Below are 24,000 nucleotides of genomic sequence, written 5' to 3' on the forward strand. Positions count from 1 at the left end.
ATTATTACTGAAGCATTGACACACAAAACAAAGCATTATCAGGGCTGAATGAATTTAAAATGTCACATTAATAGAAAAGAGACTGACACGGAGATTATGACAAGTGTAGTATTAATTTTTTTGTCCCTTTTGGAAAGAATTAATATATACTTTAGAGCATTTTAAAATAATAAAACTTGTTCACTTTTTTGACATTCCTGTGATTTTTATTTACCACATTGCATAAAACTACAAGCTATTACTAAAAAATCTGTTACTGGTAATTGTCAAATATCCTGTAATTCTTTTATAAAAGTGTTGGTCCTTGTTGGAGGAAATATAACACCATTCAAACTGCCCCAAAGAACTATGTTTATGCTTCACTATGTTGACCTTCAGGATCACAAATCATTCGTCATGCAGAGAAGCTATTAAACCAAACCAAGGAATGAAAACAAGTCTCTCTTCTTTGTGGTTTAAAGGAAGATTTGCTACTGAATAAGCAAAGTGTTGCAAATCTGACATGCTGTTGTACAAACTTTAAAGACCTGAAAACAGTTAAAGGCATTATATGGCACTTACCTTATAAAAAAGCAGCAAGGAGTGGAATCTATGTAAGGTCCCCAAACAGTAGTCAATAACTGATGATCCTTTATGGTATTATTTTGAAGTGCATAATCTGAAATTAGAGGGCATTTATTGATAGTTACAATATTCATTCTGTTGAAAGAAAGATTTCTCATACACATTAACAACACAATCTATGTTGTTTGCTTCCTACAGAATACAAGGACAATGATTTATTCTCAAAAAGCATTTTCAGTTGGGTAACCTATACTGTGCTACATTAAGAGCTTAGACTCCATGTCATGAAACAAGACTCCAGCACACTGAGTGAAAGAAACAGATGGGAGTAAGAGAAGGACAGATGGGTAACAAATAAAAAAAAAAAAGAAAGAAAAGAAAAGTAGACTACAATAACCATTTTCAAGACCTGTGTGTTAACTGGCATATAACCCATTTTCTTTCAATTTTATTGAAAATGTTGGCAAATATCTGAAACCGCAGTAAGTTAGTGCACATTAGGGAACTTTTAGTACTCAGCTGAAGGTCCCCAAGGACACTTAGCGCTCCAGCAGGCTGTGCACTGCAGATTTACACCCCAGGTTGCTGCTCAATAAGTGTTTGTGCAGACATGTTCTTAGACGGGTCCCCAGGACGATCTAAATTACGGCTGTGGCCTCTCTAGCTCCTGAAGCAGCCCAAGATCAGGAGGGTGTAAAGATGGCTTAGATGCACAGTGCAGAATCTCACCATACATGTTTACAGATCATATACACTGCATGACACAAGCAGCTGTAGTTTGTTGTCCATGCTGCTCCACTAACATGCTTAACTCTGACTTGTTTGAAGCAAATCAATCCCTATACTTCAAAGGGCAGTTTCAGATTCAAACCCTACTCAGTCTTTGGCCCCTCTGGTAAGTGCTAGTCTGTTGTTGTTTTTATATGAACTCCAGTCCCTTAGAAGTTGGACTGGGACCATCAACTCAGTTTCACTACTAGACTGTTTTAGTACATCTAGAAATTACATGGACTGACACTGATTGCAGTTTGTAAAGAGCAAAAAATTATTTAAATGCCATAATATTCAAAACATTTGTGCAATGAGGCAAAAACATAGCTCTGCATACAATATTTTACACATAATCAATTTGCTTACATGATGTCTCATGACATCATATGAATAGCAAGTATCATAAATTGAACACCCATCATAGGAGAAAAACTGTCTGAAAAAGTTTTTGTATATGACTTTTTGAATGGATTCTGTGATCTTTCAATGTCATACAGGGTTTATCTTTACTTAATTTCCTTTTTAAAGTTTTCCTGTAAGCATTTTGAAAAAAAATTCACTTATTTTTCTTAATCTTTCAAAATAATGAACAATTGTTAACAACCCCCCCCCCCACACACACACTAATTTAAATAGTAAGCTTTTGGCTAAACTCATAAAAACATGGAACACAAGTAGAAGCTACTAAAGGACCCTTTATATCAACCCTATTTATATCCAGAGTAGCCACTTCAGTGCAAATGATGTGTAACCTCTATACACTGTTTTGAGGGCATCTGTCTTAAAGGATCTTATGTGCTGCACTAAACAGGCACAATAGGAGTTAATATAGAGTGGCATATCATGTGCAGAAAAACTACCTTGAAGAAAATATTTTTAATTAGTACTTTATCCAGTAACCTAGGATCAACAGTGAAGGTATTCAGTGAGGAAAGGGCAGGATTACCTGATTTAGATGAAAAATCTTTATTCTGTGGGCCAGGTTTGCCACTGGCATAATCACCACAATGGAACTGTGCTCAAAGCTGGCCCTATGACGACGCATCTTGCTTTCATTTGAAGAAGTCAGTTCTGACTTGTGTTTGCCCAGAAATTATACTGTATTAGAACACAACCCTGAGAAGTCATGGTAACTTTCATGATGATAAACACAATTTAACACTCAGAGCAGATAGGGACTAAGTGTTTAACATTATGTTAGCAGGTTGTGGTTTACCATCATTAGGGGGCATGATGCTAACTTTGTGTACACTGAGCATTTAACATTATATTAGTTACCAGGATTCCTCTACATTGCGTTACAACACAATATAATTTATCACTGCAGATAAGTCCTTCAAGAACTTCCCCTTCCTTTCAAGTAACTCTTTGTTGCTTTGGGGTGTTCTCAGTGCTCCATCCTGCTCTCAACTGTCTTCAAAAGGAACTGTTTTGAGAGGAGGAAAATACTAAAGGGATATTTATTCTATAAGAATAGGATGAACACTGCATTATGGAGGTGGGGCAAAGCGAGACGGGAAAATTACTTTTTAGTTTTATGACTGAACTAGAGCATAGATCACTGTCTCATGTTGTCTTCAAGAAGAAAACTTTAGTGAGCTAATACTTGCATTCTATATCGCATTGCTGAATCACGCTGAGACACAGCTTTGAGTTTACAGTGCTAGGTAATGTGGACTGTATTTTATGGATGTTTATCATATTAATCCACATTTTTAGCTAAAAGGGCTGCCATACCTCAGGACAATGACTAGTAAGCTCTTCTGCTGCAGCTTTTCTTAGCACCTTTTGTCTCTGCTATATTATATTTAGCCCACCTAAACCTTAGCCATTCCCCTCTCCGTATCTGGAATAAGAAGATGTGAAATACCACATATCTCATAAGATGGGAGACACACTATCCAATTTTCTTAAAACCCTCTATCCAGTGCAGACAGTTAATAATCTTAACCAGCGTCCAAACAGTAATGAAGTCTTTCCAATTTTTGTAGCTTAAAGATAAAGGAAAGGAATTATAACCTAATCCTTTTGAAGACACAGAATTGCTTTGGGAATGAAATCGGGACAAGAATTTACTACTGCAATTCTGGAAGGAAAAAATCCCCAACCTTGGCACTGGCAGACAGTCTTACATTTCTATCAGAAGTAATGGCCACTAATCAGATTTGCCTTAATAGATAAACCCCTCACCTCAACCCAGGAGTTCTACAGAGAAACCTGGAAGAAAGTGTCAGGAACATCTCCAAGCAGTACCTTTTCTAACTGTAAGAATGAATCTAATAGCACTGCAAAATCTAATTGTTTCAGTCTCTAAAGGCTAAACTGATGCACTTACATGTGCTGGAGGGAGTTACTGAAAGGGCCATGGAGCAATGGGAGCCATGGGAGGAATTTGGGTTGATCTTGCCAAAATTCCTCCAAGGGGCTGCCAAGTATTACACCCTAGTATGACACTACTCCACCCTTGGAGTGGTGCAATATGCGTCCCTCCCTGTGCCCAGCCACTACTGCCAGGGCCCATCACTCACACTGCCCCCTTTCAGAAAGATAGCACTTACTGTGGCACAGTAAAAGAGATGGGCCTGTACTCCCCAGCCATATAATGGCCGGCTCCAAAGCAGGGATGTGGCTCCTTATGCAAAGTTACATTGTGGCAGTAAATATAACTTCACGTGTAGTCCTGACGAAGGTACAGTCTAGGTCTGTGTCTAATCTTCGGCACATATACTGTTCTTTAAGAATAGTCTTGGCTTCATTCTTTCATTGGACACTTTTTTACTGTGACTTCTGTAACTAGAAAAGTTCTAAACTATTTTGAGCTCTTCAAATTTTAGAGGTGTTTTATGTCAAAAGGGAAAAGATTCAGACAGAAGACTACTTAGATCTATTCTAATAATGGCTCTAGAGTAACTCGCAAACATCACTGCTTTTCTTGTGCAATCCCACGACTCTGCTATTAAACTGACCTGTCACATTTAAAGATGCCTAATTATGAAACTTCAATTTTTACACTGGCATTATCATGCCAAAAATACTATTAAATAATCTTTTTTTAAGAATTTCCTACCAATACACGCATGTGTGCATGCACGTGCGTGTGTATGAGTAGTGATTGATGTATTTTACATACAGTTATCTACAGTAACTCTAGGTGATGCACAACTTTGTTTAGATATTTGACCTATAGCCATAATTAAATCCACCAGCCCCAACTGAGATTCATAGATCAATCCACTTAATCCCACTTCTCCCATGACAGTGTTTAGCAAAATGGATTGTTTTTTAAAAAGTGACTCGATGGTCATAAAACTTGGGCTTTGATGGACACAGAGTGAGAACATTGTAGAAATGAGAACTCTTCAGTGAAAATGTAGGTGATGTTACTTGTTTACTTCAGGAGCATCACTAAGAATGTAGACCCTACATTCTTCACTAAATGAAGTTCTCAAGTGGACTTCAGATCTGTTGCTACAGGAAGTACATTCCTTGAATCTAAGAGAAGCTGACAAGAGCAAGGATAAAGGCTAAACCCACTACTAAGGGAGAAAAATCACAATCTCCTGGTCAATAACTGTCAGGGTCGGCGCTTCCATTTAGGCGGCCTAGGTAATTGCCTAGTGCGCCAGGATTATTGGTGGGCGGCGTTTTGCCAGAGGGGGTGGCAGGCAGCTCCGATGGAGCTGCCGCAGTCGTGGCTGTGGATGGTTGGCTGCTCCCGCGGCTCCGGTGGACCTCCTGCAGCCATGACTGCGGCAGCTTCACCAGAGCCACGGGAGCAGCTGACCGTCTGCAGCCACGACTGCGGCAGCTCCACTGGAGCCGCAGGACCAGCGCGCAGGGCGGCGAAATTGCTGTGCGCCTAGGGCGCTAAAACCCCTAGCGCCAGTCCTGATAAGTATACCTGGCCTCTGCTCTTCTCTGAGTATCCACAAGCAGCTGTGGATCCAGTAAAACTCCCTTGTTGCAAATTTGATTAGCAAAGAACGGACAACCTACGTTAGCCAAGGAAGCTGACGTGTGAAGAACAAGCAAGGAAACAAAAAATACAGATCTCATTTGCATGTTTTATGTCCTTGTGTATTAAAACTGCCTCCCTCCTAACAACCCTCTACATCATTTGTGCCTTACAACACAGCTGCATGGATGGGCCTTAGGGAGCCCCCATTTAGGGGATCCTCCGTATTACACACATGCTAAAAGTGGTCTCTGTGTTGGCCTATAGGGAACCAGTACCAAGAATATGGGGTTCTGACTTCAAAGGATCAGTCTATACATTCAGTAGTGATGGGTTCTTCAATCTCCATGCTATAGGAGGCAGATGTTTTGATTGGCTGGGCTGACTGTCCAGATAACTTCTCCCACTGAACAGCCTCTCCAGAGAGTCACTTTCAAAGCTAATAATTTGTATCTGACTAAAACACTCTTTTTCATGCAATAACAATGGCAGCAAATCTGCCCAAAAAGTAGAATCATCCAACCTGACAAAAACATGTAAACTGGGTTAAACCTAAGGGTCATTGATTAAATGTAAGAACAGTTATCCATAAGCTCTCCCTAAAAAGGGAAAAGCCAATGCTACGCTAAAGAGCCATCACCATCTGGAAGAAATAGATAAAAGTAAGACACATTTATGTACCCGTCCCCCTATCCAGAATGAAAATTTCTGGATAAGTGAGATAAATTTTCTCATTCTCACTTTGGTGGATGCGTCCATATATTCAGTAGTGATGAGATTTTTGTAGCAGTGCATGCTCCTCACCTGCCCCCCCCATCATTATCAATTGTTAGGTGGGCTAAAGATGAGCTATGGCTTACAAAACCTCCTGCAGAAGTCTGTTGTATAGAATGTAGTGAACATATGCAGAGATGCCCCACAAAACCATGTATATGGTGCACTGGACCCACTGGCCCATGAAGCTGCCATTGCCTTTATGGAATGGGCTTTAATCTTGAATGGGAGAGATTACCTCTTATCTTTACATGTCTCTGAAAACTCCCCCCCAATATGCCTAGTAGGGAGGACCTGCAAACTTTCTGTCCTCTAACCCTGTGGTGTATTAGAATGAACAAAGCAGACATTTTACTAAAGGCCTTTTTCCTTTTAACTATACATCTTAACTGTTTTCTGGACATCTAAGCTGTGTCAAATCCTTTCTTTCAGACAGGCTGGATTTGGGCAAAAGAGGGGAGTAATATCTCCTGGGATTGGTGGAAGGATAAATGGTCTTAGAGATGAATGAAGGGTCTGTGGATAGTACCAGCCTTTCATTATGGAAGAAGCACAATTTTGAGAGAGGACAGAGAGGGCTCCCAGTTCTGACACCCTTTGTGCAAGTGGTGTTATGGCCATTAGAAAGATTTTCAGGAAATATAGTGACACTTCTGAAAGGGGTTTGAAAAATGGATTCAAGAGTGCATTTAATATTAGGAAAGATTCCATGAGCTACCCTGTGAATTGAAGGAAGTCTAATTAGGGTGGTCGGTAGCTTTTGGGATTGTTTGTTTGTTTGTTTGTTTTTTTGCATGCGTGGGTGATGGGATCAGATAAATTGACCATCAGCTGCCAGAACTGAGCATGTTTAATATCTGAGTGAGTTGTACTGTAGCCTCAGAGACAGGCTTGCTTGTAAGAATTTTAGAAACAATTTAATAGTGTTTGATCTTGTTGTATCCTCTTGATGTGTACCAGAAATCAAATCTTCTGCATATTATATACTGAAAATTGGTGAGAAGCTTTCTGGATTTCAGTGGGATGCAGAACGACTCACTGGAATATCCACACATTTTTATTATCATTGTTGTTATTGAATATGACACCTCAATAACCACGCTGTTAGGTTCAGAGATGCTGGGCTGTGATAGAACAGATGGCCCTGTGACACAAGATCTGGAGTAGATCATAATGTTCATGGAGCAGCACAGACCTCTCCACGCGGTCTGAAAACCAAGGACATCTGGGCCAATGTGGTGTGATCAGAATCACTGTAGCCTGTTGTCTGTCTCTTAGATGGTGCAGGTTACCATGGCAAAATAGGGAATGTATATGTCGGAGCATGTGGCATAGCTGGGAGAAGGCACTGATTCTTTTGGCTCAAGGCACAGAAGTTGTTCTTCTTGGCACTAGAACGGGATGCATAAAGATTCCAAATTGATTTCCCAAAGGTTTGGGCTATGGGCCATTATTTTCATCAACGTTGATTATAGAGTTTATTTTTGTCAGTTGTTTTCCTAAATGTTCTCTGGGTAATAAAAATTTTCCTTTTTTCCCTTTTTTTTAATTTTAAAATAAAAGCAACCTCTTCCATTCCTTACATTAAATAAGAAACACTAGGCTCATGCTGATAGAGGTCCCTCTTTCTTTGGGATTATGACAACCCTTTTATAGGGGTTCAGTACCAATTTCCACCTTAAGGATATACAATATTATAAAAGCCCAGCAAATTTTGATATAGTAATTGGATATACTCTGGGGAAACCCAACTCAGTTTTCACATCTGTATTTGTGGTGCTACGCGCCAAGAGAGACTCATCACAGGTGCATTGTGGGTGTGCTGAATTCTTACCACTACCTTGTTAGTGGGAAGCCAGAGAGGTAACTAACTAAAAGACTGTCACATTAAAGGTAACATTGGAATAGGACAGGGGTTCTCAAACTGGGGGTCGGGACCCCTCAGGGGGTTGTGAGGTTATTACATGAGGGGTCGCAAACTGTCAGCCCCCACCCCCCTCCCAAACCCTGCTTCACCTCCAGCATTTATAATGGTGTTAAATATATAAAAGTGTTTTTAATTTATAAAGGAGGGTCACACTCAGAGGCTTGCTATGTGAAAGGGGTCACCAATACAAAAGTTTGAGAACCACTGGAATAGGAGATACTGTACTTGGGTAAGGGTGTATACTCCCTCTTCTGTACTCCTTTCTATCATAAAGCCACTGGATGCTCCTTAAATAACATGTTTACTTTTCCTTTTGTTAACATCTTTGTGTGTGAAAATGTTTCCAACTAGATAATTCTGAATTTGTTTCTGCTTAACTTCACAGTTGGAATTAGTGGTTATACTGGGATTCTGCCTTGAAAATTCATGGGCAAGTTCTAGATAATGAGACACAAAACACTGTTGTACTGGGGGCTCTTGATGCCATCGTTCCTGGTCTCTTGAAACATACCCTCCTACTGTTCTAAGTTACTTTTAAATGCTATTTAAAAATCTTAAATAAATTGAAATAAAAAAGGCCCTGGGTAGCTGCTTCTCTTGCTGGCACTGATTCTTCATATTGAAATTATATCTTTTTTCCCTCGGAAGGAAGGAAGGAAGTATATAGGCCTGAGGCAGCATTTAACATTTTAAAGCCATGTCTAAAAGCAGTTTAGATCAGTTGGCAAAGGCTGGGGAAAAGTAGGAGCAAAAAGCAGTGGGAGGATGGGATGAAGAGAAGAGCAAACAAACCAGAGCATGAAAAATAGTAGCAAAGGGAGTAGCTGAAAAGAGAGAACGCTGGGGGCAGGTGGAGAGAGCTGAGAGGGAATCAATGGCCAACATCAAGTAGAAAGAAACACAAGTGGGGGTGGGGAAAGGAAAAGGAAGGAATAAGACTCATAGGTCAGAAGGGACCAATATGATCATCTAGTCTGACCTCCTGCACAAGGCAGGCCACAGACCCCCACCCATCCAATTTTATAACAACCCCTAACCCAGGACCGAGTTATTGAAATCCTCAAAATTGGTTTGAAGACCTCAAGCTGCAGAGAATCCACCAGCAAGTGACCCATGCCCCACGCTGCAGGGGAAGGCGAAAAACCTCCAGGGCCCCTGCCAATCCGCCCTGGAGGAAAATTCCTTCCCGACCCCAAATATGGCGATCAGCTAAACCCTGAGCATGTGGGCAAGACTCACCAGCCAGCACCCAAGAAGGAATTCTCTGCAGTAACTCAGTTCCCATCCCATCCAACATCTCCCCGCAGGCCATTGAGCAGACCTATCTGGTGGTAATCCAAGATCAATTGCCCAAATTAACGATCCTATCATAACATCCCCTCCATATACTTATCAAGCTTTGTCTTAAAGCCAGAAAAGTCTTTTGTCCCTACTACTTCCCTCGGAAGGCTGTTCCAGAACTTCACTCCCCTAATGGTCAGAAACCTTCGTCTAATTTCAAGTCTAAACTTCCTAATATCCAATTTATACCCATTCATCCTCGTGCCTACATTAGTACTAAACTTAAATAATTCCTCTCCCTCCCTAACGTTAACCCCCCTGATATATTTATATAGAGCAAGCATATCCCCCTGCAGCCTTCTTTTGGCCAGGCTAAACAAGCCAAGCTCTTTGAGTCTGCTTTCATAAGGCAGTTCTTCCATTCCTCGGATCATCCTTGTAGCGCGTCTCTGAACCTGTTCCAGTTTGAATTCATCCTTCTTGAACATGGGACACCAGAACTGCACACAGTATTCCAGATGGGGTCTCACCAACGCCTTATATAACGGTACTAACACCTCCTTATCCTTGCAGGAAATACCCCGCCTGATGCATCCCAAAATCGCATTTGCTTTTTTAACAGCCGTATCACATTGGTGACTCATAGTCATCCTGCTATCAACCAGTACCCCAAGGTCCTTCTCCTCCTCCGTCGCTTCCAACTGATGCGCCCCCAACGTATATCCAAAATTCTTATTATTAATTCCTAAGTGCATGACCTTGCACTTTTCACTATTGTATTTCATCCTATTTCTATTACGCCAGTTTACAAGGTGGTTCAGATCTTCCTGAATAGTATCCCTGTCCTTCTCCGTGTTAGCAATACCCCCCAGCTTTGTGTCATCCGCAAACTTTATTAGCACATTCCCGCTCTTTGTGCCAAGGTCAGTAATAAAAAGGTTAAATAAGATCGGTCCCAAAACCGATCCTTGAGGGACTCCACTAGTGACCTCCTTCCAGCCTGACAGTTCACCTTTCAATACGACCCGCTGGAGTCTCCCCTTTAACCAGTTCCTTATCCACCTTACAACTTTCATATTCATCCCCATCTTTTCCAATTTAACTAACAGTTCCCCATGTGGAACCGTGTCGAACGCCTTACTGAAATCTAGGTAAATTATATCTACCGCATTTCCTTTATCTAAGTAATCCGTCACCTTCTCAAAGAAGGAGATCAGATTGGTTTGACACGATCTACCTTTAGTAAATCCGTGTTGCAATTCGTCCCAATTACCATTGACCTCTATGTCCTTAACTACTTTCTCCCTTAAAATTTTTTCCAAGACCTTACATACTACAGACGTCAAGCTAACAGGCCTATAATTACCCGGATCACTTTTATTCCCTTTCTTAAAAATAGGAACTACATTAGCAATCATCCAGTCATACGGCCCAACCCCCGAGTTTATCGATTGCTTAAAAATTCTCGCTAACGGGCTCGCAATTTCACTCGCCAGTTCCTTTAATATCCTCGGATGGAGATTGTCCGGGCCCTCCGACTTCGTCCCATTGAGCTGTTCAAGTACGGCCTCTACCTCAGTTGCGGTAATATCCACTTCCATATCCACATTCCTGTTTATCATCCCTCCATCATCGCTAGATTCCTCACTAGTCTTATTAAAAACTGAGGCAAAGTACTTGTTTAGATGTTGGGCCATGCCTAGGTTATCCTTAACCTCCATTCCATCCTCAGTGTATAGCGGCCCCACTTCTTCTTTCTTTGTTTTCTTCTTATTTATATGGCTGTAGAACCTTTTACTATTGGTTTTGATTCCCTTTGCAAGGTCCAGTTTAATGCGGCTTTTAGCCTTCCTCACTTTATCCCTACATGTTCTGACCTCACTAAGGTAGCTTTCCTTACTGATCCTGCATTTCTTCCACTCCCTGTAAGCTTTCTGCTTTTTCCTAATCCCCTCTCTGAGTTGCTTGCTCATCCAGTTTGGCCTACAACTCCTGCCCATGTTTTTTTTCCCCCTTTCTTGGGATGCAGGCTTCTGACAGTCTTCGCAGCTGCGACTTAAAGTAATTCCAGGCCTCCTCCGCATTTAAATCCACTAATTCCTCCGTCCAATCCACTTCCCTAACTAATTTCCTTAACTCTTTAAAGTTAGCCCTCGAGAAGTCGAAAACCCTAATCCCAGATCTACATTTGTTTATCCTTCCATCTAGTTTGAACTGAATCAGCTCATGATCACTCGAACCAAGGTTGTCCCCTACCACCATTTCTTCTGCGAGGTCCTCACTGCTCACCAACACCAAATCTAAAATGGCATCCCCTCTCGTAGGTACTTCAACTACTTGATGAAGAAATCCATCCGCTATCACATCCAGGAAAATCTGACCCCTATTATTCTTGCAAGCACTCGTCCTCCAGTCTATATCCGGGAAGTTGAAGTCCCCCATAATCACACATTTCCCCTTTGTGTTTACTTCATTAAAGACATTAAAGAGGTCTCTATCCATATCCCAATCAGATCCCGGTGGTCTATAGCACACCCCAAGCACTATCTCAGGGGAAGCTCTAGTTGCTTTTTTACCCAGTGTGATTTTTGCCCAGACAGACTCTGTCTTATCCATTCCATCGCTTCTTATTTCGCTACAGTTAATTTCATCATTGATGTACAAGGCTACTCCACCACCTTTGCCTTTCTTCCTGTCTTTTCTAAACAGCACATAGCCTTCAATACCCGTGCTCCAGTCATGAGTACTATTCCACCAGGTTTCGGTTATGCCTATAATATCCGGTTTCACTTCCTGCACCAGTAACTCCAGTTCCTCCATCTTGTTACCTAGGCTCCTCGCATTAGTGTACAGACCTTTTAATTTTCGGCGTTTGGCGTCAGTGACATTCTTTCCCCCGTCGTGCAGAGACCTTCTACCACCAGCATCACCCGTTACTCTGGTTTCTACTCCACTATTCCTCCTTGGATCAATTCTTGGGACCGCAAGGGTATCCCCTCTCACTTTATTTACTTCCCTCTCCAGGTTATATTCCGGCGTGGAGATCTCCCGAACATCTCCCAACCATCTCCCCCAACTTCCTAGTTTAAAGCTCTCTTGATGAGGTCAGCGAGCCTCCATCCTAGAATTCTATTTCCCTCCTTGCTTAGATGAAGTCCATCCTGAGCGAACAGTCGTCTATCCGTAAACGCTTCCCAGTGACCGTACATCCCAAAGCCCTCCTTATAACACCACTCCCTGAGCCATCTGTTGATCGCCATAATCTTGTCACTCCTTCGTCGCCCGCTCTAGGAACCGGCAGAATCCCACTGAAGATCACCTGAGCCTCGATTTCTTTGAGCGTCTTCCCCAGTCTGGCATAGTCCTCCTTGATACAGTTCAGCGAGTAACTAGCCGTATCATTCGTTCCCACATGAAGGATAATTAATGGATTCTTTCCTGCTCCTGCTAAGATCGTATTCAGCCTCAGGTCCACATCCTGTATCTTAACCCCTGGCAGACAGCACACCCTTCTGTTCTCCCGATCAGGTCTAGTTACAGGCCTGTCTACTCTTCTCAGTAAAGAGTCTCCAATCATGTAGACTTGCCTTTTCCTGGCGACAGTGCGATTCTGCGGTCTATCCCCCACAGCAGCTGGCCGCAATTTCTCTCGATTTGTATTCGCCCTTACAATCCTCCTAGGGCTCGTCCTTGGTGTCGCCTCCATTGACTCCTCCCCTCCTTCTGCAGGACTAGCTGCTCGCCTCTTCTTCCTCGCCCTTTCTCCTTCAGCAGCCTGCTGTGCTCCATCTTCATTTTCCAACTCAGCAAACCTGTTTCTGAGTTCTATTTCTCCATCGCTGGCCCGTCTTTTCCTCTGCCTGGTTCTCCTAGTCACATGCTTCCACCGTCTACTTTCCTCACCCAGCAGCCCCTCCTCAGAGTCCTTTGGTCCTGCTTCTATCCGCTCGTCTGAGCTTGTCCCCTGTGCCTCATCATGTCTGTGTTCCATCATCTGCTCAAATCCCCTTCTAAACTCAGCCAGAGTTTCCACTTGCATCTCCAGTCCCCTTACCTTTTCCTCCAGCAGCTCTATCAGGCGGCACTTCATGCAGATGAAACTCCTTTCAGGTGCCCCCTCTAGGACCATGTACATGCCGCAGCTACCGCATCCGGTCATCCTCAGTGTGTCTGCACCTGCTACCTCTGCCTCCATCGTAGCGCTCCAACTCTGTGCCTGGCAATCCACGCCTCACACCACACCGCAGGCCACCAACAAGCGCTGGGCTGCTGGCAGACCCCTGCCTCTTCCCTAGTCTGCCTTCCTGGTTTCTCTGCCTTGGTCTCCCCTGCAACCTCCCCCTGGAAACTCCCACTGAAACTCCCCTGTTAGCCGCTCTGTTCACCGCCTCCTGTGCCGCTGCCTGAGTGCCTGGCTCCTTATATAGGACCCCTAATCAGGTAAGCCCCGCCCCCAACTCAGGGCTCAGCCTCGCTCCCAGCACACAGCCCCTAGCAGCCTGCACACACACTCACTCACACACAAACTCCACAATACAATCCACAAACTACAAAAACCTGCTCCTCCAACAGCACTCCCACTGAAACTCCCCTGTTAGCCGCTCTGTTCGCCACCTCCTGTGCCGCTGCAGCTGACTGTAGAGAAGGGGAAGAGCAGGAAAGAGTAGTAAGGAAAGCAAGGTGGGGCGGGGGAGAAGTTGTGAGGATAATTAGAAGACAAAAGGTGCCAGATCCAGGAGGTGGAAGGGATAGCTAAGATCTTTTTAGAGAGTCATTTTTCTTCTAAAAATAAACCTCCTTCAGGAGCATGGATGATAAAATGGTATATAATTCACAGGGAAGTATGGTAGGCTTTTACAGATAAGCATGGATCTCATCTCCTGTAGGGATCGTAGGATGGCTGTAGGCAAAAAAAAAAAAAAAAAAGCACATGAGACTTCTTTGCTGTCAATATTTTAAAAAGTCTTTATTTGCCCAGATTAATTTTACTTTTCTTTCTTGATGACCAAGCAAGTCATTTTCTTCAGGGTTTTTTCCTGACAGGAACTGCATGAAAATGGGGTCCTACTCTGGATCAGGCAATGTTTACTAAAGTGCATAGATAAGGTATTTTTACAGGTGTCTTTTAGCATCTAGAGTTTTGAACTCTTGCCTCTGAATTTCTCTCCTTTGAAAAGATTGCAGTATCTAATAAAACCTTCAGAACACGGCAGAAGGAGAAAGCTGTGAAGTCTGGCGACATGATTTGGAATACTTCAGTTCATTTTTATACAAGTTTTTTTTAACAGGTTTGAATAGTAATGATTACTGACTTCCCTAATGATAATCAGGTAGCATGCAGAGCATATGAGGCAGAATTTGGCCTGTGTCTATTAAACGCACTTTATGCTCTAAATAGAGCCAGGTACAAAATATCCAATTCTGAATGTAGAATATCCATTCTACATTAGTTTCTTCTATCCCAGTGATATCCTGAACACTAAGGGGTATAATAAGTGTCCCTGTTTGCCCTCTTAGACATCCGATTCTGAAGCCCTACATTTAAAATATCAGGCTTAATCTTCCCCTGTGGAGGTGTGAGCACAAAGTAAAAAAAAGTGATGACCAGGACAGGTTGTGTAAGGGAACCCCATCTTACATTATGAAGTGTTCTGCAGAATGGCTGCCAAGTTACTCTGGCCTAGTAACAGGAGTATAGAAAAAGAGGGGAATGCAAAACTAGGTGCCTGATCAGAATGAGGAAGACTGTGTTTTAAGGCAAGTCCTCTCTCCATAAATTTTTATTTATTTATTTTTAATTCCCACGTGCTTGTATATAAGGACACACGCATTCAGGAAACTCAAGCCTTACCATTAGAGAGAGCTATGCCTAACATGTAACTTTTTTGTGCTCATGGGTATCCTGCACAGGCATTTGTTCTAGAGCCTTATGCACTGGCTCTACAACGAGAAAAGGTCTGCAGGATCAGTTGTGCCATATATTGCAACAAACCAGGACACTTTGATAGGATTTGTAAAAAATATTCCCAGGCAAACTGAAGGAGTCTGAAAGAACAATCATATTTATGCTATTTAAGGTTAAGGACTGGCAAGCTGAGTAAGAACCAAAAGACACCCCACTTTGTCTGAAACTTACATTCATTTTTAGAACCAAAACTGCTTTGCAGTTCTGAAATATTCACAGGAGTGCTTTCTGCAGGAAAAATTTTTCTCATGGTACTTCTGCTGGGACTGGAAGTGAAATTTGTCACTCAGGGGAAATATTATTCCTAGAGGATTTCAAATTGCAGCCCCATTTCGTAAATGCAAGATGTTTGTGTAGTTCGGATGAGCTTTGTGTGCACCCAAACTTACAGATTTTTATCAAATTCCATACCCTGAACCCTTTGAGGAATGACCCTCACTATTACAAACCACTTCAAACCATAGAGAACCATCAAACACATTTTTCTTTTAAAATATTTTCAGATAGAGGATAGTAGACTTGACAGTGGGCTCACCTCCCAGTCCTGCAGTCCCCATGCAGGCCCCTACTCTGTTGTCTGCAGGGCACCTGACTGCCACTTGAGCTCAAAAGGTAGCCCCTTTAACTGGCAATAGGGGTAGGCTGTTGTGCTCCTCCTAGCTACTATTAGTGGGAGACTTGACATGCAGTTGGCAAGCATGTTACATTTACTCAGATAAAATTCCCACTGATTTTAGTGGAAGTTTAGCCCCAATAAGGAGAGAGGCCTGATCTTGCAGGCTATACTCACATGAATAGACCTAGTGAAGTCAAAGGGACTAGGCTTATGACTAAGAATTATTCACATGGGGTTTGTAAGATTGGGCCCAGACTAAGGGTTTCAGGACTGGGCCTACAGTGGTGAAATTTTCAGCGGGATCTACACATTGCTCTAGCCAGGGCTGGTGCAAGGATATTTTGTGTCCTAGGTGAAACTTCCACCTTGTGCCCCCTTCTCCCTCCCCTCCCCCTGGACCATTGCTTATTATAAACTTTCAAAATACTTTCAAAAATACACCCTTTTTAGTCACGTATATTTCCTTCCTTCATTCTTTCATATCAAAATCAACTACATTTTATTCTATCTTTAAAATATCCAATTGTTGTTAATAAAATTTATAAAATTAGAATGGTAGATACTCTGTTATACAACAATTGGCAATATCACTATGACAAATTTCAACAACCTACACACACACATTTGCACAATAGTGAGTTTGGATCCCGTGCCACTCCTGGGAGTCAGTGGTGGATCCTTGGGGAGACTAGTGGATCCAATCGGAGAGAAACCCCCATGCATCTCTGGGTGGGCAGGTGGCCTGAACTAGGGCCTTTGTCCAATGTCCCTTGACCCTTTTTGCTTGGTGCCAGGGAGTCCCCCTTTTTTGACTGCTTCTTGGGCACTGACGAGGGGTAGTGGTGCCAGACTGAGCCCAGTGCCACGGGTGCACTACAAACTGAGGGCGAGGTGCTGGGCCTAGAGTCCTGCCGAGACAGACTGCAGTCCTGCGCTGGGCAGAGCGCAGCCTCCATGAGAAGAGCCCTCAACAAATCTCACTCCTGCTGCATTCTCGGAGGAAAGTTTTACAAATCCGACATTTGTCTTTCATGTGTGATTCCCCCAAGCACTTCAGGCAGCTGCTATGGGGGTCACTCACAGGCTTAGGCCTGTTGCAGGCATAACAGGGCTTAAAACCCAGATGCTGGCAGGGGTGGCAGGTTTGTAGAAATTTCGGTGGTGCCTAAAACCTGCCTCCCCAAACTCTGCCCCCTACCTTCCTAAGGCTATGGGAGGGAGTTTGGGTGAGGGGAGGCCTGGGACAAGGGGTTGGGATGCATCCTCTGGGAGGGCGTGCAAAAGGCTGGGGTGCAGGCTCTGGAAGGAAGTTTGGGGCAGACAGGGTGTGTGGGAAGGGGGCAGGTTGGAGGGGTGAGGACTGTGCGGTGGGGCTGGGGATGAGGGGGCTGGGGTGTGGGAGGAGGCTCGGGATGGGCAGAGAGTTGGGGTGTAGGGGGTGAGGGCTCTGGCTGGTGTTGTGGGCTCTTGGATGGGGTAGGGCCGGGGATGAGTTTGGGGTGCAGGCAGGCTGTCCCAGGGATGGGGCTGGAGAGGACTCCCCCCAGCTCTCTCTCTGCTAGCAGCAGTGAGTTCTGGGGGAGGAGCCCCCTACCTCCCCCCCACCCCGATAGCACACTCACCCTGCACCACTGTCACTGCATGTGCTCCTAGGACGCCTCTTAGGTCCAGGAAGCCCCCTCACCTCCCTGGTGGTGGGTGCCGGGGGCACTGCCATCACATGTGCACCTCCTCCCCTGCTGCTGCCCTTCACTGTAACCTCACTGGGGGTGATCCTTTCCCATTGTGGGGCAGGAGTGGTGACTGCAGGTGGGGCCCTGTGCTGGTGGAGGGTCCCACTGGAAAAGGGAAGGGTCTGAGGGGGAAGGGCAGCCTGCCCTGCAAATAGTGGTGAAGGGGCATTAGAACCCTGCAGCAGCAGTTGATGACAGGAGCAGAGCAGAGCCCAGGCAGCATGGAGCTGCGGGAGAGCAGCAGGGACACTTCTGAGGCTGAGGGACACTTGGGAGAAGCATGGGGGGGCGCGGCAGGCTGAAATGCTGTAAAAAAAAAATTGAGGGGCACTGCTTTTTGGCACCCCCAAATCTTGGCACCGTAGGCGACCGCCTAGTTTGCCTAGGGGTTGCACCGGCCCTGGCTCTAGCTTTATCACTGTTTGAATTCTAATTACGTTGTTCCACATCTCAGTAACTTTCTAATCTTTTTTTTATACTGCAGTGACCAAAGCTGTGTATATTTTAAATAGAGGCTTATCATAATATTTTACAGTCTCATTAAAACTTTTTTGCATGTCTAGTCTCCAATTTCTTCTTTTTTAATGTATTCCCATTTTCTTTCTGTTGCCTGTACATACTGAATTTAGAGACAAGTTCACCTCATAAAATGTCTGCTTCAGATAGTCATTTTGCACTTGTTTTATTATTATTTCATGAGTTTTGTATTATGTATGTAATTTTGTTCACTGCTTGCTCTATGTTCAACCAAAACAAGAATTCACTGCTGTAGCTTTCTTTTTTAATGAAAAGACAGGTAGAGCACTACTGATTCTTTAAGTTACTATTTTCAGTTCATCTCCATCACATAAAATAGCCCTTATTTGAAGTGCTCCTGACATGCTATTTTTAAGTTAGTTCTTACTTCACTCATGTCCAGTCCAAGACCTATTCTGCTGCCATATGAAATTGTACCAAAGACTTTTTGAAAGTCCAAACGAATTAAAAGATACAAACAACAATACTTGCCCTGCTATTGAATTTTAATTCATAAATCATTACAATTCTGTTGAGAACAAGAACAAGCCACACTGTTTATGTTTAAAAAGAGGGTACTCAAATCTTCATTAAAAGAAATCCAGAGAGCTAATTAAAATGAGTTTGAGGAGTTTTTGAAGAGTCAAAGTTCATTGTTTATCTCAGTGTGACAGATACGGCAAGTTCCTGCAATATTTTTGTGAGCAGAGAGTTGCTGGAACAGGGAGGGCCAGGGAACCATGGCCCCATCACATAGCTGTGAGAGTGAGCTAGGGTGGGGAGAGGAGTGAGTGGGGGGAAGGGGCTGGAGGAAGTGGGCGGGGGGCATGGTTCAGGCACCCGTGAGCCCGTCCCCACACTTTGAGGCAGCTTCCACTGCTCTTGTTTTGGAGACTATATTGTATTAAGTGTATGAATGATTTATGTATCATTGTGGGCCAGAGATCGTATGAATTTCACAGAGGGAGGGTTACCACAGCTCTTCCAGGAAGTGAAAAGAGTAGGGAATTGTGACATTATCCAGGGTACAATCTGGACTGATGAACAGCTGTATCCCCTCAATTCTCCACCCTGGGGTGCCTTTTACATTGCTTTGCTATGAGAGCTACCACTGCTGGTATGCTCATACACAGCCTCCAGCATGTAAATTACTCCCAGTTACACACTATCAGTGCAATAGCCAGACATTCTTGAATTACACTGCAGAGTAACACCAGCAAATTCCCAGTCTCAGACTGTTCCCCCATAAATGTATGTCTTGTACTGCCCAGCACCTTCCTGGACAATACAAGCTCATAGAAAGTCTGTCATTTAATTAACGGAAAATGATACACACAGATCCTGTTATCCCAAATGGATTTTCCCAAACACTTCAGTCCAAGCACACTGGTTTAGATAAAACAAATTTATTAACTAGAGAAAGATTTTAAGTGATTACAGGTAATGAGGCATAAAAGTCAGAATTGTTTACAAGAAAATATAAGTCGAACACAACTATTACCCAACTTAATATGCTAAGTGAAGTCAAAGCAATGCGGTCTCTCACAGCATATTCCAGCTGAATTCCTCTAAGTCAGGATCCCTCCCCAGTCCAAGGATACTTCCTTTTTATTTCAGGTGTTGATGATGTCATGAGTAGAGATGAAGGGAGAGATTATTTGGGGTGTTCGCTCTTCCTTCTTATGTGATTTTTCTCTTCTTTGGGAACCATCTCCTGCTGAGGTTCAGGAAATAGAACATCTGCGTTGATGGGAACCCCCAGCTGTTCTTTTGTTAAGGTGTAGATTTTTGCCTATATCCTTTTTCCTGCCAAAGAATGGCTACTTGACCAGGTGATGGTCCATTTTATTGTGTTGCCACCTGGCTTGGGCATCAGCTAGCCTTTTGTCTCTGGTGAACCATTTTGTGACTGCTCTCCAGATTTCAAATATATTTTAGTAACATACAGTAAAATCTTATTATTTTATATACAGTGTTGCCAAATGTACTTTATCAGGACAATAATGATCAGTAAATTGAGTTTTCAATGATACCTCACAAAGCATACTTTGTACAAGATATATAATAGTCCTATAAAAGGGTGAGCATAGGGGTAGATTGTCACAGGGATGGTTAAGGCAAATCACTTGGGTTAGAACACCTCCAGAGAGGTACCACCTGCTAGAGAGAAACAAATATTCTGATTCAAACAGTGTTCTTCAGAGACCAACAGCTGGAGAAAGGACTTTTAGTTAATGGCCCAAACTTAAACTGACTCGGGGCCTTTGCTCTGGTTATGGATCTAAAATGGATGAACTTGTAATGATGGGGAAAACTCACAACTGGGTTTTCCCCATCATTACAAGGACTAAAATGTACCAGGGCCATAGGCTGAAGTTAGGGATCACCTCCCATGAGCTTTATAGCATGAATTGTTTTAATACGTTTTCTCCATAATGCTTTTACCTTAAGAATAAATGTGCTTGCTTAGACAGAAGTGAGTGGTAAATTATACCCACAGACAATATACTGGTCATTGCTTTGCTTTCTCGCCAAAGGCTCAGATGCTGCCTTTTAGTGTAATGGTGAGAGCTGTACAGACTTAAAAATCCCTGGTCAGGAGGGAGTGAGATACAGGTCTCCCTCCAATTGAAGTGATGGCTCAAGAACCGGAAACCTAAACTGGGTGCCCTCGGTGGACCATAGAATGGGAATACAGCTGCAGTTGTCCTGAAACTATGACATTCAATACACCTCAATTTAAAAAGAAAAAAATCAGCTGCAAACCAAAGAAAAGTATCACTGATGCTTTTCCTTCTTGACAATGTATAAGAAAGGAATTTGGTAGTTGCTTACATAGCATATACTCCATTCATACCGTATTAAGAGGAGGGAACACAGCATTTTAATCTGCAGTGAACTGAGAAGGTTCATTAACTTTTTAGTATCGCTACAATGAGTTATACATTATACATGGAATTTATCCTTTGCCCTATTTCAAACCATATGCTCGTACAGAAAACCAAAGTAAACAAGTAGTGGTGCTACAATTCACTTTACAGAAGACTAATTAGGTCAATTCCATTACCCTATCTTTGCTGAACATATTTCCTTTTTATAAAGAAGCTTAGATATAGTGGCACAGCAAATGACATTTTCTGGTAGAAGGTAATCATAGTTGTGTAAAATGCTGTGCCCTGGTGGGGGCCAGACTTTCCGAAACACAGTTGTCAGCTGAGCAGCACTGGTCCAGATGTAACTTCTCAACCCTGTCATCCACCACTAACTCCAACTGTACAGAGCCTCACAATTACACCTCCCAAAAATGCAAAATAGAATTAAATAAACAAAACATGATGTGATAATATGCCAAACTCAACCAATCATTCTGCAAGTGTTCTAGAGCAGGGGTTCTCAACCTTTTTGGGCTCAGGACCCATTTGTAAATGTTTATGGCCTGTTGCGACCCAGTAAATAGTTTGGGTGGGATGGACATGGAGGCCTTGGGGTGGTTTTAGTTGAATCCAGCCCCAGTGGTGGCTCCTGCAGCTCCTCTGCTATGGGGCTGGCTAGTTTTGACTTTCTGCTTTGTCATTGCAACCTCCAGGGTTGCAGTGCCACTCAGGGTTTGGCCCTGCCCCTCTGACTGGACCAAAGTTGTGTGACTGGAGTTGTGACCTGGTTCTTGGGATCTCAGTGCCACTCCCTCAAACTTGGCTTACCCAGACTCCCATTGTCATGACGACTGAGCTAGACCTGAGAGGTTGCAGTGCCTAGAGCAGGGAGGTGAGGCCAGCCAGCCCCATGGGACAAGAGCCACAGGAGCTGCCATGCAACCCTTTGAAACATTCTGGTGACCCTACAGGTTGAAAAACCCGTTCTAGAGCATGTTTTCCCCCATCTAAGGGCACAGCTGCCCTTACAATATATTTAAAAAAAACAAAAATTAACCAGTCCCTGCTTCCAAGCTTCTAAAACCTCTCATTTTTTTTGCCACTGCCACTGCTGTAGCTGGACTGCAGAGAATGTTAGTCAATCTGGATGACTTTCCCTCTGGAAATAACTTCTTATGACATGGGCCTTCTTCTATGATGCCCCTATAATTGCTCAACTTCCCTTCTCGTGTTTACCTAGTGATTTCATGCTCCAAATTCAGGTCCTTCCTCAAATCCATCAGTAATCACAGATCAAGTGCTCCCCATTTCCACTGACCAAGGAAGGCTTCTTAAACAAAATATACAATATTTTAAAAAAGTTAACTACTTGGATTTTTTTTAAAATCAACTTAAAGGTGTACAAAATAATCCTGTCCTAAGAACTCTTATCTTCTCTTCTGTTTGTTTTTGTCACCTAATACTCCCCCTCCCCTTTTGAATTTCATGTTGTCACTTATTGTGTTAACTGTATAAATTGAATTGTTTTTCATTGGTAAAACACCTTACACACCTTTGCCACTTTTTAAATAAAATTTAATCATTTGGCACCTTTCATCAGTGTTAAATCCATTTCAAAATGTTGGGGGAAGGGAATGTTTCACTTTAAAATATAATTTACCATAAAACCCCTACCTCCTTGCTTTCATCATCTGATTGTACTCAAACGCACCCCCGACTTCCCTCACTTCTTTTTCCCTACTTTAGCAATTGGTTGTGCTTTGCAGGTGCTTGATGTGGCATAATATGCTGCCATTCTTTGAAGTATCTCTGCCTCTCTGCCGCTGGGGAGACTCAGACACTATGGGCAGATACTCAAGTTGCTCTGGTACATAAAATAAATTGTCCACAGCCATGTATATTTGCTCTGGCACATAAAATGAATTGTCTGCAGCACAGCATATTTCAAGTAGCACATCTACTTGTATATAGTGCTGTGGATCTGAGATTGGAATCTCTCTAAAATGAAACTGATTTGCAAAATGGACAGAAACAGTGAGCTGCCTCTTATGAGATCATTGGTAACTCTTAGTCAGCCATTGGGTATCTTCGGCATCAGTGTATGAAAAATAACTATGCATAAGTGCTGTAACTGGAGGTGTGTTTATATATATATATATATATATATATATATATATATAGGCCTCAATTTAGCAAAGCGTATAAGAATGTCCATTCCTATTTGGAAAGGCATTTAAGTATGTGATTTATTGACAATATATGCTTAAAGCTCTTTGAAGTTAAGCATGGCTTAAGTGTCTTCCTGAATTTGTATTTGTGTGTGTGTGTGTTATAACAGGCATATACAATGGAGGCAGAGGTATGTGTGTTTATGTGTAGGTGGATGGATAGATAGAACAATAGCAGCTGCCAGCTATCTAGTACTATATAATAAATTTAAGCTGCATTGCAAAACAAAGATCAGATGGCTTGCCAAGCAAAGAAAATGAGTCCTATGGAAAGAGATCTCTTGGTAAGGATTTTAAATAATGGAGCTGTATTTCTGAGTAACACTTGTAACATTATTGGAAAACAATCTAAGAACCACACTCCATCTTTGTATTTGCACAATAACATTTTAGCAGCTCCGTTTGCTGTTGTGTATGCACAGGTTTGAGTCTTCCATCATACAGGTAATGGGTTACATTTTAAAAGCACTTTCTACTTTCAGGCCCATAAATTTAAAATAAAGGGGGGGGGGATTAAATTGACCATCTGTAGAACAGGGAGAGAGGTTATGCAGGGCCTTTGTCAGTTCCTGCCTCAGTTTAGGCTTCTTAGAGTGACACGGTAGGTGAGATATCTTATTAGACCAGCTTCTGTTGGTGAGAGAGACAAGCTTTCAGGTTTACACAGAGCTCTTCTTTAGGTCTGGGAAATGTACTCCATGTCACAGCTCAATACAAAAACAGACTGTTTAGCATAAATAGTTAACACACAGTTCAAGGGATCATTCAAGGTGAAGTGGTACATTAACATCTCTCCA

At 42.8% G+C, this 24,000-nt stretch overlaps 1 protein-coding gene across 1 annotated transcript in view; it reads right to left on the bottom strand.

Annotated features, from left to right (window-relative positions):
- Positions 1 to 24,000, bottom strand: part of B3GALT1 (beta-1,3-galactosyltransferase 1) — a 347,043-nt gene that overhangs the window by 102,480 nt on the left and 220,563 nt on the right. The window contains exon 3 of the mRNA XM_030580774.1: positions 562 to 658. The gene's annotated coding sequence lies outside the window, so the exon portion shown is untranslated. The remainder of the gene's footprint in view (positions 1 to 561; positions 659 to 24,000) is intronic.

The sequence above is a fragment of the Gopherus evgoodei genome, chromosome 11 (assembly GCF_007399415.2).
Source record: "Gopherus evgoodei ecotype Sinaloan lineage chromosome 11, rGopEvg1_v1.p, whole genome shotgun sequence".
Taxonomy (NCBI): Eukaryota; Metazoa; Chordata; order Testudines; family Testudinidae; genus Gopherus; species Gopherus evgoodei.